Genomic DNA, 18,422 nt, shown 5'->3' on the forward strand with positions numbered 1-18,422 from the left:
AAACTTTGGCTAAGACCCTTTTTCCTGTTTTATCCAAGGAATCGGTGGATGAGAAGGATGAGGACAACATCTTGCCTCCGTAGAGCCAGTTTGTGCAGGGACACATTAATTGCCAGCTTGTTTTGTGGGGGCCCAAACAAACCAATCATTTCAGGCACAGTCATGTGGCAGACCCTGGCGCTGAAATGATTGGTTTGTTAAAGTGTGCATATATTATTTATACAACATAAGGGTGGGTGGGAGGGCCCAAGGACAATTCCATCTTGCACCTCTTTTTTGTCTTTGCAGTATGTACTGTTTGGGGCCTAGTTTTTCAAACTGCCATCCTGTCTGCCACTGCAGTGTCACCCCTAGATGGGCCACGTGTTTGTGCCGCCCACTCGTGTCGCTTAGCATAGTCATCCAGCTACCTCGGTGCAATCTTTTGGCCATATAAACAATATTATGAGGTGTGAAGTGTTCAGAATAGACTGAAAATGAGTGGAAATGAAGGTTATTGAGGTTAATAATTGCATAGAAGCAGAAAAACCCACAAATTCTGTGACTTAAGCTATTTTTATGCTTTTTTTCAAAAAAATACAGATCCAAAACACAAAACCCAGAACCCAAAACACGGAAGGGTGGTTTTGGCAAAACCAATCCAGATCCAAAACACGAAGAAAGATCCAGATCCAAAACCAAAACACAAAACACGAAAAGTGGCCGGTGCACACCCCTAATATATATATATATACATATATATATAGCAATGGAAAAATAGGCGGCACTCAGAGGGCTTGTATATGTATAACTTAGCACACAGTCTGACGTTTCGGTTTTAATACACTTCTTCAAGTACAGATCTGTCCTTGAAGAAGGTTATTAGAACCAAAACGTCAGACGCACCTACCTGTGACTGCATGCTATGTTATACATATACAAGCCCTCCGAGTGCCATCTATTTTTCCATTGCTGTGCATTACCTTTGGGAGAGCACCAAGGCATCTACATCTTTTGAGTTTGCATGAGTGCCGGACTTTTCTGTTATCTATATATATTATAAAGGCATGTTCGTGCCCTCATATTCAGACTGAATTTTAAAATAAATTGGAGGGGGGGACATGGTGTTTAAGGGGCTACACCTAAAAAGCTGAAATTTGGTATGTACGGGTAGAACTGTTGCTTGGTGCTGCTTGCCAAATTTCAGTGCAACAAAATAAAAAATGAGGATTTAGGAGTAATCTGAAGTTCCAACTGTCAGTTTTTTTGGCAACTCTCAATTAGGACCACATTTCTGCTATAGTCTATGGGGGATTTTTGGGAAGGCATAAGTCAGGGTATGGGACAAATTTAGACTTGGGGTTTGTTTTGTTAGGCAGCTCTTGTTCCAGGGTAGGGCCTTTTGATGTTCAGGTAATTGAGAAAGTTACAGTTTTTAAACTATTACCTCACAAATGCCCCATTATATAGATAGGGAGCTTTAACTTGTTGTGCAGCCTCAGTATGTGGCCTCCAGCAGGGGGTGTACTCACTGTGGCTTCACTTGGGTGCACACAGATGGCTGTCATTTGCTGGTGGCAGCGGCGGTGGGACTCGGGGGAAGGAAGCAGGTGTTAGCTGCAACCAGGACCTGTGGGAGGTAGAGGGAGTTCGCTGTGGCCGGGACCTGGGGGAGGTAGCGGGCATTAGCGGGCAATAGTAGCGGTGGTGCGGGTGTTAGCAGCAGTAAAATTGTACTACAGGTACCAGTGGGCCCTTAATACCCCGCTTGCTGGTACTTCTGGTTCTCTAAGTACCAGCATGGTGGGAGGTTTGCTGGGCCCTGCAGTTTAGCTGCAAAAGACAATATTACAACTGTTTGCAGTACACAATCAACCTGGCACCCACCAGTCAGGGGTGCCAGGGATAGTCCCGGGCTATCAGCCCAGTCCTGGTGTGCCCTGGAGAGGGGGAACCCTTTATTGGGGGGGTTTGCAGCTCCCCAGGAATCCCTGGCCTGGGCTAACTAGCAGTCAGGGTAAATGCTTTGACTGGGGGACCAGGTGAAAAGGCTCTCCTGACTGTGGCTTTACCCCCAGCTAGAAAGGGTCCGTTGCTGGTTGTGCTAAATACAGGAGACCCCCTATGTCATTTGTCCCTTGAGTTTTAACAACCAGGACTGGCAGTGTAAAACCTGGGTCTGGTTGTGCTTTGGAGGGGGGCACCCGCCTCCCAGGGGTGCTGGGGACAGCCCCAGGCTATCAGCCCTGGCCTGGGCTGACTAGCGGTCAGGCATATTACATTGGCTGGGGGACCTGGTTAAAGGGTTCCCATGGCTGTGGCATTACTTTCCTGCTAGAAAGAGCTCAGTGCTGGTTATGGATAATACAGGGCACCCCTACGCTTTTGTCCCCTGTATTTCCAAAACCAGGACTGGGGATCCCTATGTATTTTGACAACCAGGACTGGCTCAGAAAAGCCCACTGCTGGTTGTGCTAAATACAGTGGACCCCTATGCTATTTGTCCCCTGTATTTTTACAAGCGGGAACGGCAGGGAAAAACCCAGGGCTGGTTGTACTTTGGGGGGGTGGGGGCACATAATTTTTTTTATATTCCACATATTAAAATTTTTAATAGATGCATGGATAGATCTCAGTGATACGTCCATGCATCTGTTTCTTATTGATTTGATTTTCTCAGGTGCATTTATTTATTACATTATTTATATAGCGCACACATATTCCGCAGCGCTTTGCAGAGAATATTTGACCATTCACATCAGTCCCTGCCCCAGTGGAACTTACAGTCTATATTCCCTAACACATGCGCACACACATACACAGCAGAGTTAATTTTGTTGGGAGCCAATTAACCTACCAGTATATTTTTGGAGTGTGGGAGCAAACCGGAGTACCCGGAGGAAACCCACATAAGCACAGGGAGAATATACAAACTCCACACAGTTAGGGCCATAGCTGGAATCGAACCCACGACCTTAGCACTGTGAGGCAGTAACGGTAACCATTACACCGCCTGTGCTGCCCAGCACCAGTGAGCCCCTCTGTTGCCTGCTGTTGTCCCTGTGCACTGCCCCACACCCCTCTGCTGCAACTGCCCAGCACTTTCCTGCAACCGTCTCTCCCTCTGCACCCCCAAAATACCTCCTGTGTGCTGTCCCCTCCTCCACCCACTCTAGTGTACCATTTTGTTGTCCTTCTCCCCTGCAGGTATCCCGGATTGCTCCTCCGAACCCTGATGGTTAATAAATTATAAAAAAGCTATGAAATTCCATAGACAAAAAGCTTATGGTTTCACATGTCCCATTAAGGCTTCTAATGGAGCGTACACACGGTCAGATTTGTCAGACTTGTCAGATTTGTCAGATGAACGACTGAACGATTGAACGATTTGAACGATTGAACGATTTTTGACTGCATTAAAATGAATGGAATCGTCCAAGTCTGACTGCAAACCCATCAGATGTCAGATATCGTTATCTGACAAACGTGAACGCGCATCGTTGATCGTCCATCGTTCAGGCATGTCAGATATGAACGATTTTCCTTCAGATATGAACGACTGAACGATTTTAAAATCGTTATCGTTCATATCTGAAGGAAAAATCTGATCGTGTGTATGCACCATAAGACATGATCTGAAATTTCACAAATCCTACAGAATTTCTGCCACTCAAACTCAAAAAGCAATGAAATTCCAATAATTATGGCTAACATCTTAACGTACGTGTTCTTCGTGCAATGCAGATATGGTATGCCATCACACCTAGTGGTTAACTACAGATTCAGCACTCTCACAGAGTGATATTGGTATCACTCACAAAGTGGTGGAGCTGCTAATTCACAGAATTGTGTTCTCATTGGAATGCACACATGCAGTCTATGCAACTGTGGTCTGAGCAGAAGAGAGAGCTGTACAGATGGGATAAGAGTGGTTTGGATAGGGGAAGAAACAGAGCAGTGTGGATGAGGGAGACAGAAAGGCATAGAGAGGGGGGAAGATTAAGCAGCACAGATGGGGGAGACAAAAAGATGCAGATGGGTGGAAAACAGTGATGTGGATGCAGGAGAGATGGAGCAGCACAGTTTTGGAGACCAGAGCAACTTGGATGGGTGTTACAGAGTGGCATTGACGTGGAAAGGCAGAGCAGCACAGATCGGTAAAGACAGATTGGTATGGATGAGGGAATACAGACTAGCACAATGGGAGAACACACATCAGTAGGGATTGGGGAGTAGTGCGGGTGGGGAGGAAGACAGAGTGACATGGTTGGGGGGGACAGAGTGGTGCAGATGGAGGTAGAAAGAGTGGCACAGATGAGGGGAAGACAGAGTGGTGTGGCTGGGGGGAAGGTAGTGGTGCAAATGGAAGGAAAGTGTAGCATGGATGCAGGAAGACCAGGCAGTGCACATGGGGAAAGACAGGTTGGTGCGGATGAGGGCATGCAGACTAGCACAGTTGGGAGAACACACAGCTGTTGGGATTGGGGAAGTTATAGCAGCATGAAGGCAAAGATAGTGTACATGCATAGATAGAGTATGATAGTTTTAGAAATTAGGAAGATTCATGTGTATTCTGAATGAGATGGATGTACGGAGTGAGAAGGATGTTGGAACTCAGTGGGATTGTTGAGGTGACCAAATGGTTAGATTGTGGGTACTGAATGGGATGTGTGTGCCACATAACTGCTCACACCTCAGTTGCATAGACTGCATGTGTGTATTCCAATGAGGACATAATTCTGTGAATTAGCAGCTCCACCATTTTGTGAGTGACAGCAATCTCACTCTGTGAGAGTGCTGAATCTGCAGTTAACAACAGGGTGTGATGGCATACCATATCTGTATTGCGCAATGAACACGTCCATTAAGGCATCAGCCGTAATGATCAAAATTTCATCGCTTTCTTGAGTTGAGTGTCAGAAATTCTGTAGGTTTTGTGAAATTTCAGATCATGTCTAAGAAGCCTTAATGGGACATGTGAAACCATTTTTTGTCTATGGAATATATATATATATATATATATATATTTAGTAGTCATAAAATTGTGCTAACTACATGCATACTATAAATTAGTGAATTAATGCTGATCTGAATCTCTTAAAAACAAATCTTCAGTGTATTGGTCCACTATTTTGTGAAACATATAAACAAACACACTCTGATCAAAAACCATAACACCATTGGGATCTATTAGAGATATAAAACTCATCTTTTTTGCGCTGAAAAGCAATCAAATAAAATGTTGCTAAGATAATGTACACAAAGCCCTGCAGCCATAATTTATGGACTCAGAGGTGGAAGGCCACATCCCTGATGAAGTTGAGAGGACTGAAACACATAGGTAGGCCTCTTATTTTGTTTTTGCTACTTGAGACAGTGTTGTTGGTTCTTGTTTAATCTTGTCTTGGATTATTCCTTTGACAGTGGTACAAACATTACTACATGGTGAACATTTAGGACATTATCTAAGATTAGCTGACTTTTATTTAAATTGTTTAGTTATAACTTTAGTTGTAGATTGTGCATTATTCCTTGGAAAAAAACACCTTAATCGAAAGGTAGTAATGTGCAAAAAGGCTGAAGAAACATGCTCCACTTGTTTATCATAAATGGTGCATGGCATAGTCTTTCTTTTAGAATATATTTGCAATAAATCACACAGAGGAAAGGTGAATGATATTGATTTATAATACAATAAATTACATACAATATGTCGGACACATTGAATAAGAGATGATATGATATATGCTGGGCAGAAATTGCAGCTGCTAACAACAGATTGAATACTTTTAATGGATGAGTAGAAAATGATATGATGTCATTATGCAGTGTGTGATCTAGTGCCATGCAGATCACAACTTAGACATAAAAGCATGAAATCAGCCACTGGAAACTCTTGGAGAATATCATTTTGATGCAATTGTGGCTGTGGTGATGGCCAAAAAACAACAAGAAACATGTGCTCCGGATCTTAGTTTTTCTCTTGCTTAATAAGTCCTAGATTCTTTGTGGGATGCTATAAATGCTCACCTTTCTGTGATTTATAACTTAAATAAACTCAGATGACATGACCACTACATTGCATTCAGATGATGCAGTTTTAGCAACAGTGCTAAAAACTATCATTTTCAGTTGTCTCAATAAACTGAAAAAGATGTCTCAGGGCATAATTTCAATACACTTATCTTACTTCATCTTACTTGAAATGAATATCTGAAATCTATCGGAAGATGACTGATTTTTTATTTAAATAAAGCTATAACATTTTAGATATAAATAAAAATGTACAGTATAAGATGTTTTGTTTTTCTTTTTCTAGCATCCCCACATGGTATCCTTTTAAGTGTGATACAGTTTAAAGTATCACTTCTCTAAAGGTGGTGTAAAGGTGTAAATGCTAATTAAATCTTATCCCATGTGTAGATTTATGATTGCTCAGGTCTATTCCCTAGAACAGAGGATCTCAAATTGTTTTGGGCTGTGAGCTGGCCTCTTGTGTATATCTAGAGAGAAAGAACTCAAACAAGCATTTGTTACTCAATTATATTTATACCAAAAGTTGCATTAATTCCCATACATGTATGTTTATTATTTATTCTCCTTCATGAAACAGAAAGCTAGCTATTATATCAAGCCCCAAAAGGTATGCCATTAATTGTGTTTACATAGAAATTGATTGGCAGTTAGGCTGAATATAGAAATTAAATATAAAAAATAAAGAACTATAATACAACTAATTAAATTTAATTTTTTTTTTTTTTTTAAAGTGGTTGAGTTCTGGAACTTAACATAAATGTAGTTAGGAAATGAGGGGGAATGTAAAACCCATAAATACACAGGAATAGAATGCTCTTGAAATATTTTAACAGAACAAAATAAATGAAATACATATTAATTCAATTTGCACTGTAGCTTAAAGTTAATTATTATTATTATTATTATTATTATTATTATTATTATTTTATTTTACTTTATGGTACCTCTTAAGCCTACCGTATATATAAGACAGGGGTGGGGAGCCTTTTTTCTGCCGAGGGCCATTTGGATTTTTAGAAAATCATTCGGGGGCCATACAAAATTATTAACTTAAAAATTTGCCTCCTATATTTGGTTAAAAACTTTATTAACTCACCATTAATGAAATGGCTGTAAGTAACTGCTTCTCTTTGGTATGTTGCCAGACCGAGTCTGGAGGGGCAGTCCCTATGGATGTGTGACAGGCAGATTGATAAGGCAGCCTTGGGGTCCTCTCAGTCCTAACCAGCCTGATGACAGCACTGACTGTACACACCCCCTGCTGTGCCACCACTGCCTGCTTGCTGTTAGGGAGAGACCCTGCACGCCCCTGCACTAACCAGCTCAATGGCAGCCAGATGACAGCCCTGATTCCCCCCCTCCCTCCCCATGTGCTGCCTGCCTGTCTGTCGTTGTTGATGGGGAGAGAGCCCTGCATGGCACTCAATGACAGCCCTGGCACGCTGATCCCCCCCCTGTGCTACCTGCTGCAGCTGATAGGGAGAAAGCCCCTGTACTAATCCACCCGATGACAGCCTTGACACCCCTCACTGCTGCACTACCTCCCGCCGCTGATAGCCAATGACAGCCCTGACACACACCCTCCCCCCGCTGTGCTACCTGCCGCCGCTGATAGTGCAGCGGAGGGGAAGGGGTGTGTCAAGGCTGTCATCGGCTACCAGCCACCAATGACAATCCTGACATCCCCTCTTCCCTGCTACGCTACCTGCCACCGATGACAATCCTGACATCCCCTCTCCCCCTGCTGCGCTACCTGCCGCCGCTGACAGCCACTACACTACGCTGATTCTACTGCTGCCGCTGACAGCAAGCCGGGCCGGATGATTTCACCTTGCGGGCCATATACGACCCGCGGGCCGGAGGTTCCCCACCCCTGATATAAGATAACAATAAAATGTCTACACCTATAAATATTTATACATGTAAATAGAACTCTCATAAGAAAACATTTCACTTTAAGTGTTAAGCTTCATGTTTAGCACTTAAAAGAGCAAAGATAGAGAGGGAGGAGGGATTGTAATCAGAGATTGTAATTAGATTTTTAATATAAACTACAAACAAAGTTTATACAGTCAGTCTTGGATCAGTAAAGAAAAAGTAGATTGTGAAAATATGTATTATGCATAAAGTACAAGTGGTTTGTTAAAATATGTACAGTATTATGCATTGTTGATACAAGTAATATCACAATAAAAACCAATGCTTCAACTAAAATAAGCAATCTGGTACATGAAAGGTTAAACAGTTGGGGCCTGATTAAGAGTTGGATGAAGAAATGTGCCTTGTGTGTACTGTATGATCAAAAATGACATCCTTACACTTATGGTTCTGCAGCTGTATTTTCAGTCACATTCACCTTAAGATACGTTCAGCTTGATATTTAGCCTAGAAGCATTGGCCAACAAATAAAGGATTCTTCATCATCATCAACTTTGAAACCAGGTCTAAAATGCATATATTGAGGATGCGTCTTGGTCAAAATTAAAGGCATCACTAATAACCCCTTGGAATCTCTGGTTCTAAAGACACATAGTTCCACCTGAATTTCTCCTGTCTTTCTAAAGAATTACAAATGAAATGCTAATGCTAACATTATGTTTTATTCGGTTATTAGTACTAAATATGGGACATTCTAGATGTTTTCCTAGATAAACAGAAAATATAGTTTTATTGTGAGCAGTTTTGCTTCATGCAGAAGCTAATAGACCAGACAAAAAATTCTGTGATAAAAGGGAAGGCTCATCATTCAGTTACTTAGCATCGACTACCTTTTGTACATAGGACTGATGGAGCACAAAATGGAAAGATAGAAGTCAATAGATTAATCTTATTCAGTGACACCAAATGAGAAGATGTTGAGATATCAAATGAACCAAGCAGAAGAAAGTACCAAGCAATAGTAGCCTAAAGAGGGACAGTTCTTGTGAGACACTGATTCTGGTCAATACTGTAAGTTACAAATAGATCTTTAAAGTACTATTTAGCTTTGTGCCTCAAGAATTATTCATTTAAAGAGCATGACAAACATTAATTTTATACAGACTTTGATCTAGTTTGTGTCTTCAGACCTTGCATCATGTCCTATAATGATGGCAAATAGTGTTCCAAATATTACCCAAACATGCAGTCATAGGGTCACAAAGAGTTACCTAAAAAAAGCAAGCCCACTATACTCTTATTGCTAGACCTTAGGCAACAGTAGCAGGACATGCTCACTACAGTAGATCGTACACGAGGTCTGTCTAAAAAGTTTGGTGAATGGTCTGAGATATCTGTACGCAACGCTTGCAACAAGGTCGGTCATGCGCGCTGACATGTATGGACATGCCTGGACCAGCCCCCAGTTAGGGTTTGCCCGAGGCCGCCACCGCACTGCCATTGCATTCATTTCAACAGAGTGTCCCGAGCAATGTGCGTCGAACAGCAATGGAGCAACGACACAACATTAAGTTCTGCTTCAAATTGGGTAAATCAGCGACGGAGATGCACAAAATGTTGGTGAAAGTGTACAGGCAGGATGCTGTGAGTAAAAAATGTATGTACAATTGGTTTGCACGCTTTGGCAGTGGCAAGAAATCGGTGGAAGAAAAGCTCCAGTGCTCCATTGCTCTGAACTCCATTGCATAAAAATGCAAGGAAATCATCAAATTTTGCTAAAATTCCTAGGTAATAGCTGTAATCTAGAAAGGATTGTTGGATATAGTCCATTTCCTTCAATAATTATTTATAGAGGAGGGTGAATTTAAAAATGGGGGTGTCACCGTGATATGGTGACTGGAGTATGTTTTTTTAAAAAGTGCTGTTTATCCAAGGACAGAAAGAGACATATACTAGTAAAATAGTAAATCTGATCATGGATTCAAACTTGAATTATTTTACTTTACACAACAACTGTAATCTTATTATGCTCTACAGTTACAGTATCCAAGCAGGAGTGATATTCAGGGGGTGGGAGATGGGGTGGGGGGAGAGTCATGTAGGGCTGACAACCTGCCAACAGTTTTGAGAAATCCACAAAAGTCAATTTAAAGTCTGGGTTTATAGGTTATCATTTGAGAAGCAATCGTGCAGTTTTTATATCAGAAATTCATGCCTTAAGTTTACACATACACTACATACATTACATTTATATGTAAATAAATTGCATGTAAAATACAACATAATACATTCATACCAACATATGAAGGTTACATATTTTAAATATTTTTTGTTTTATCTAGGTATTTTTATTTGACAGTGCTGACAATCATTTCTTGTCCCATCTCGTCATCCTGTCTCTGTGTCTATGTTAATATTCCTGACATACTGTACAGTACCTGTCTCTCCTGCCAATTACCCACGCTATGTCCCTCTGAAATGTGAGCTGAGGTTGCATATTCCTGGCTCTTAGTCTATTGGCTTTCTCTTTCTGTCTAGTGTCTCTACAGGACATCATTATTCTTTTCAGCATTGGGACATGTGTAACATTCACAGCTAAGGCATTTTATTCCTTTGCTGCTTAATAAAATCCATACAGTACAATGGAACATAAAGTGGATTATTATTTCATCCTTTAAACTCATTAAAATATTTACAAATGTTCTTAAAACCTAAATTATGAATTTTTTAGTCAGTGAAGACGACGTATTTTATTACAGTTTTATTACAGTTGTTCTTATTATGTAAATAATTTCAAATCATCCATATTATAATATTTGAATATTGTGACAAGAGCAAAGTTTTTATTAGGTTCAAATATTAGTGCATTAAAATGAGCTAAATGAATGTTCTGCTGTCAGAGCCACTAGCTTGTAAACTGATCCTTGTCCCAGCCCCTAATCATTTACCATTCTCTATCTCCAAGATGCAACAGTACAGTGGCTATGATCTGCATACATGATAATTTCCTTATTCAAAACTACAGTACATAAGCAGATGATTACATATTATGATTGATACATAGTTGTTTCCAAAAATGCAATACAATGCTTCTCTATCTGCTCATATTTTCCACCCAATGATATGGGCACACGAGATTAGAAAGAGACAAATCACTCTAAGGGCCAGATGTACTAAGCTCTGAAAAGTGATAAACTGGAGAGTTATAAACGACCAGCCACTCAGCTCCCAACTGTCATGTTAAAGGCTGTGTTTGAAAAATTACAGTTGGGAGCTGATTGGCCTGTGGTTTATCAGTCTCCACTTTATCACTTTTCAGAGCTTAGTACATCTGGCCGTAGCAGAGAAAAAGAAATATGGTCCCTGATGCTGAGTTTTAGGAATGCTAACTATTAATGTTCAATTCTAATTCAAAGACACAGGTTGGTTAGATGTTTTAGGTAGTGTAAAGAGTGGAGAAGTGGACAAGCTGAGAAGCTGTCTATAGCAACCACTTATTGGTGCCTATGGTCCACTCTTCTAGTCTTAAATCTGCTTGATACATCTACCCCTGTCATCAAGACCAGTAGTCATCAACATCAGTAGTGCCCAACCTTTTTGATCTTGAACTCAAGTGTCACTGTCAAAAAAGAGGGAGATCCCTTGGCTATATAAAATTTATTTAAACTGATGACTGATCTACCTGTACTTCTAGGAGAAGATCAATTTAGGCTCTGTTAAGAATACTGAAAGGTTTATTTAGAATGAGTAATAATATTTATTTGTTGGGAGAGGGGAGTAGGCTTGGTGTAAGATCCATTTTTTTTAAGTGTTTGCTACTTTCTATAAAGAGATGACACATTTTCTACTATTACCTCAAGCATTTGGAATTTTTATCCCTTTTAAATTCATAGAAAATTATGACAACACTTCAAATGATCTCAGGTTATTTACCAAAGAGCAATTGTAAAGATAAATTATCTTGAGCATGGTGCATTAATCTCAGCTTGACATATTTTTCCTATACATGGATTAAAACTCTGCGATCCGAGTATACTTTAATCCATTTATGTGCATGGTGTAAACACCAAAACACACAAAAATGTAAAGCAGAAATATTTTTTTTCAAAGAGCAAATAATCTCACTATTTTTTATTTATTCATACATTTCAAAGCCTATGATATTAATGAGTTAATGAATGTGATTTAAATTATAGAAATGTTTTTGACTCACAAAATCCATCCACAATGCAATCAATTTTATCATGTAGAAAAATCAGTATAGAAATTGGAAGATGTTTATGTAACAATAATGCTACACACAGACTATATATTGGTAGCTTCATACATAGGGGCACTGTCAGAGGGATAGAGTCAATATCCCGGCAAAGGGGATGCTGGTGCTTACCGGAGCCGGCATCCTGACACTTGTCAGAATCGGCCCCGGCATCCCAACTGCCGGCATCCCAAGGGTAAGTAGCGGGGTTAGGGACAGGGCTAGGCACTATGGGGAGGGTTTGGCACTAAGGTGGAGGGTTAGGTTTAGGGTGCGGGGAGGGGGAGATTAGGTGTAGGCACTAGGGCTAGGTTAGGTTTAGGCACCAGGGAGGGAGGGTTAGGAGAAGGGTTAGGACACCTACAGACAGGTGTTGGTATCCTAACCCTGTTGGGATGTTGGCATCGGGATTGTGACCGCTGAGATCCCATACCCAACCCCTGTCAGATACAGTATGTTTTTCCATGAATAATTTTTTCCCTACATCAGAATTCCTTTGTACGCTGCCTAGATAGATGGGATGGGGAGGAAATTGCTGTTTAAGGGGAATGGGAGATAGCAAAATGTAAGCACTACGTTTTAGTAACGATTCAGTGAAAACTCATGTCATAGGCATATAATTAATGTACATTTGTGATTTGATTTATTTATAAAATTTTACTTATTGGGTTCAATGTTTCTTTAAGGTAACTGGTAATTTGTCAAACATTCAGTGAAAACCCAGTATAAAGCCTTAAGGTACAACAAAGCACCTCTCTGTGGGAGACTGAATATTTATTTTCATTTACAGTATATTCAACAGAAGGAGAGCAAATGGTCATTTATCCCTTTATTTGTTAAAGCTTGGCTGTGGGAACGGGTGGTTCTGTTAGATCAGCAACAGTATGATTGCATTTTTATGGTTTTCAGATATCTAATAGCTTCTCCCTGTCATTTTCTGAATGACTGAATAAGGTTTTGCCCTCTGGGAACTAGCGCAGCATCACACAAAACAGAAAATGACTTGGATCTATGTAGTTGACTGATCGGCTTGGTCTTAATTGTTCTCTTAATTAGCTGAAATAGTGACTACATCTGGGAAGAGATCACAGTATTGGTAAACAGCTCCACCTTAGAGCTCTGTTTAATGCCTTTTGGAAACGTGACAGCGGGCTCCTAACGCAGTTGTCTCCTCCAGTGAGACAGGCAGCTGCCAAATTTTTTTTTTAGCCCCCAGACTCCTTTGCTCTGATCATGTGATCTGTCACTTTGTTCTCCAGGAGGCATGGGGTCCAACTGTTTGTTCTTAAACAAATTAAGTTTTAATATGCCAAAGCCAGCCTTAAGTGGTTGCTTGAAAGGAATGAAAACAAAAGGAGGTTGGATGTTAAATTGTAGATATTAAGAGAACCTGCTGTGGATTGAAAATGACTGCATAATTATGTACACAAATAAGCCCAAATAATAGGTGTCATGTGGTAATGGAAACTTGTATGAAGGCCATTATATCATCAAGATGTGAAAGGTATTGGAGATATTTATTCGACTGAATGTTAACAGGTTTGTGTAATTTCTGAGAGTATTAGCAGTTAAACACACAGTTATCTAAGGGTACATACACGTTTTTAGTAAGTTTATTTGACACAAAGGTCATCAAGCAATACAATGATGTCAGTGTGAAAGTATGCAGCATTGTGACATAATGGCTGTACTGCATCCAATCAACACAGTGTATACTGGGGGTAATTCAGCTTTGGATGGAATTGCAAAGCTGCACGCAGGCAGCTTTGCAATTCTATCCTTGTAAATATGCAAATGCAGCAGGAGCTGTACGACACCCCCTGCTGCATTTGCGATCCCAGCACTGCGACCGAGGCTGGGATAACCATCGCAAGGCCAGGAAACTGTGTCCGTGGACGCAGCCCCTGGCCTTGCCACTTCTGGAACACGTTTCGGACATGCATCCGTTCCCAGGAATGCTACCCGCCCTTGCACCGCCCCTTAAATGCCTCTGCCTGTCAGTCAGGCAGAGGCATAGAAAGGGCTGTTTGCTATCACGGATCCTGCGCATGTGCAGATTCCCAATTATCGGGAAACTTGCGTGCAATACTGAATTAGCACCACTGTACGTAACATGGATGGAATGTACTGGGCAAAAACTGAAAAGTAAATAAACACTGCTAAAATGTCAATTGATTGTTATGTAGTAAAGTAAAATATACAGTGACATTGCAGTAGACTTAAAACTGCATACAGAGCATTTTGAGAATGTTCTCCACTACACTTAGGAGCCTATTTATCAATATTTTTTTTTTATTAAAATAATGCGAAAACTAGTGTTTTCACACCCTTTTCACATTATTTTAGTATTACCTAAATGTATCAATGGGCAATTGGAGGAGAAGTCAAAAATGTATCCTTCAAGCCCATTCTTTTTAGTAAGCAGATCGCATTACCCATACTTGTAATGGGAAATGGGATGTGCTTTAAGTTTCCTAAAATCTAATTCTGAAGAAATAACGAGGGAAACCTGATGGCGTTATTAGGGCTTTCCCCCATTTCATCTACTTCAGATTAGCTCTAACAGGCAGAGCAGAGCTGGAAGACAGCATCTGTGATCAGCCTTGTGTGTCTAAATAGACAACAGGCTTATCACTGTAAAAAAAAAAAAATAGTTCAAGAAAACAAATAAACTTAAACTTACCCGCACCCTGGGACCGGTGATCTGGTGAGGTCCTCTGTGACTCCAGTCAGCTGATCGCTGGGCTCCTGCCCTGTGACCCCAGTCATCTGATGTGTGCTGTAAAACGGCATCTCAGTTTACAGCACATGACAAGAGTCACAGAGGAGCTCACCAGATCACCGATCACCGTGGTAAGTGCAAGCAGTGGGATGTGGGGTGGGGGTAGCCGGTGGTGGCACATGCACATGCGGAGTCACACTCTCAGGGTATTTTTTGCAAAAAGTACTCTGAAAACTGTGCAGAGAGAAATCGCAGGGACAGAGCTTTCTTACAAGATCTGTCCTACATATGATGTATTAAACATCCTTGCGATGTATTCAAATATTGTGACATGAATTTGGGCGATATTATCACATCCCATCTGCATCTGAGATGCGGATTGTGATAAAGGTAAGGGTGAGAATGATCAAATCTTGGAGAGAGATAAAGTGGAGAGAGCTAAAATACCAACCAATCAGCTCCTATATGTAATTTTACAGGCTGTGCTAGAAAAATGAAAGTTAGAAGCTGATTGGCTGGTACTTTTTCTCTCTCCAAGATTTGATAAATCTCCACCTAAGGTCTCTATTTAAGTATTTATCATTGTTCTTGTGGCTATACAAAGTGTAGTGCTGCTGTAATTTACCATGAACACTTGGACCTCATTCAGAGTCGGTCATAAGTGGCCGCTCGGTCATAGGGGAAAGGGGCCAGATATGCAAATGAAGCGATCGCAAGTTGCATCGCTAAGATGGGATCGTTGGCTGAACGAGCGAGGTAAGAAGCGGCCGTAAGACTAAAAACACGCCCCCTTCTTGATCGCAACACACGTCATCTCCGGGGTTATAAGGATTAATCGGGACCCATCGTAGCTGATCGCAGAACTTAAGGCTGACCATACCGTCTCCCAAGCACTACGATCTAGTCAGTGTAAAAACCACCCATGTCACGTGTGCCGTGACACTACTTTGTTAATTATGCACTCCCATTAAACTCCCCTCGCATAGTCAGGCACGCCTGCGTTCGGATCTCCACTCCTCTGTTCACAAGCACCTTCCCCTGTTACCACCCACAAATGGCTCATTCTGTCACTAAAACTAACGACATGGTTGTGTTCTAGGAGTGAGAAATTTCCGATCACAACAGCTAATTTGCACACACGCATTGCGAATCTTAAGCATGCGCAGTTTAGCGAACATCGCTGGGTACAACTGAGCGGCCGCTTACGACCGACTCTGAATGAGGTCCACTATCCTTGCATAGGGCAATCAAAACAATGGGAGTCCTTTTTAACAACCTTCTCTAGTTTCCTTGTACTGGCAAAGTTAAATACAGCAATGTGCATGCGTGGGCAGGAGAGGCATGCACAAGCCAAAAAGACCACTCAGTAAACATTACAGCCATACCATAATCCATATTAAGACAGAGGGCCTGATTCAGACCCACTTGTGAGCGCTATGCACTCGCAAGCGGGTCGGTGGTGGCCCAGTTCGCATGCGCACGACGGAGCCGGCTCCGTCGTGCGCATACGCGAGACCCGGATAGCGACGGGCAAGCCGTAGCATTGGGTCTCGTACCAAAGGGGGCCTGCTGTCGATGTTGAGTAACAGCACGCCCCCTTTGGTGGGCGGGCCGGGGGCATGGCTGCCCAAACGGAGGCGTTCCCATTGGAACGACTACTGTCTGGGGCCGGCCCCACTGACATCACGTGATGTCAGTGGGAGTGCTTTCGGCTCTGTTAGAGCCGAAAGCACTCTAGGGCTTGCGGCAATGAGACCCTACCACAAGGGTCTCATCGCAAGCCCGATGGTCGTGATGGTCTTGACCATCGCGACCATCTTCCTGGCCACTCGCTATAGCTGTGGGTGGTCACTCACAGCTATGTGAGTGGCCAGGAGGCCGCTCTAAAAAAACAGAAGGCCGGCCCTGATTCAGAGCGAGCGCTCTGTCAGAGCGTTCGGCTCGAATCAAACCAGAATGTATTGCAGACGTGTTACTTACAAAAATACGTGCCAATCATTCTGGAGCAGATCCCATTACAACAATCTCTTGACCTATTGGGAATACAATATTTTCTCTTTTTGGACAGTGCTCTCAAACTTGTCTACATAGCCTTCATTTCTATTGGCATGCCCTCTGAGAACTTAGGAGCTCATTCAGATCCGCTCGCTAAGATGAATACTCTCGCTGCTGCCGATGGTATGCAGTGTGTATGCATTGTGCGCATGCGTATACATTACAGTGCGCATGCGAAAGTTCACAATGCATTCACTTGGTGCGCATAGACAGCTCAGCAGTGTGAGTGACAGGGGAAGCCGTTTGTAGGTGGTAACAGGGGCTGGCCATTAAAAACGGGGGAGTGGAGGTGCAAACACAGGCGTGCCTGAGAATCTCAAAGGCATTTTAGAGGTGTGCAATTTGTATACACATCGTTCGAGCGATCTCATCTAGCGAGGGGCACTGAATCAGGCCATTAGCCTGCAGGAAAATGCCCCTTACTCCCAGTTACACTCATCCAGTTGCATTCGGTTTGGGTAGACCTCTGCATCACCTTGCATACGATTGGTTTAATAGCATGCACTGAGAGGAAACAAATAAGCTTGCATTTAACTCTACATCAACTCAATAAGGTTTTTAAAAAATCTAACACCATTTTACCCAAACTTGCCTACCTTCCCGATTCAGCCGGTAGCCTCCCCAAAATCGTTGGCTGCTCCCGGGCCCCGCAAATGCAGGCAAGCATATTGGCGACTGCTGACCCCCCCATGTTTACAAGAGAGTCCCCCGCAGTGGGGGGCGGTGATGCGATTCACGCTGAGTCACGTCATTTTGGCCCCCTTCCCCTGCTTCACAATGCTGGTAATCTCAGCATTTTGCCACGCCCCCGCTCCGCCCCTCAATGCAGGCCATGCCCACCTGCGATGCCGAAAGTCATCAAGGCAGATTTTACCTACAGGAAGTAACTCTCAGACTGCCAAGGTAGATGGCAGAGATCACTCAGATGCTGCAGTGCGGCAGATGCCTCCGGGATGTAGGTCGGCAGCTGAGAAGACTGGAGACGCAGAGCAGCGGAGATAGCCGGGGTCTTATGGCTAGGGGTTTCCAGACACTGCAATGCGGCTGATGCCGCCGGGATGTAGTACTGCAGTTGAGATGACTGGAGACGCAGAGCAGCGGAGATAGCCGTGGTCTTATGGCTTGAAGGTACTCGGACGCTGCAATGTGGCTGATGCCGTCGGGATGTAATACAGCAGCTGAGATGACTGGAGACGCAGAGCAGTGGAGATAGCTGGGCTCTTATGGCTGAAGGTACTTGGACATTGCAATGCGGCTGATGCTGCCGGGATGTAGTTCATCAGCTGAGATGACTGGAGACACAGTGCAGTGGAGATAACCACGGAATAGGCTGAGTCCACTCAGATGCTGCAGAGTGTCCTGGAACAATAACACGGCCAAGACAGGAATTGCATGGGAAACACAAGGAGAGAAACCAACTCTATGGAACCGGAAACACATGTAAGATGCTATCACCGGCATATGAGCAATGCACAAGCAGGAAAGAAAAAAGAGAAT

Source organism: Taudactylus pleione, unplaced genomic scaffold (genome assembly GCF_031769625.1).
Source record: "Taudactylus pleione unplaced genomic scaffold, aTauple2 ptg000201l, whole genome shotgun sequence".
Taxonomy (NCBI): domain Eukaryota; kingdom Metazoa; phylum Chordata; class Amphibia; order Anura; family Myobatrachidae; genus Taudactylus; species Taudactylus pleione.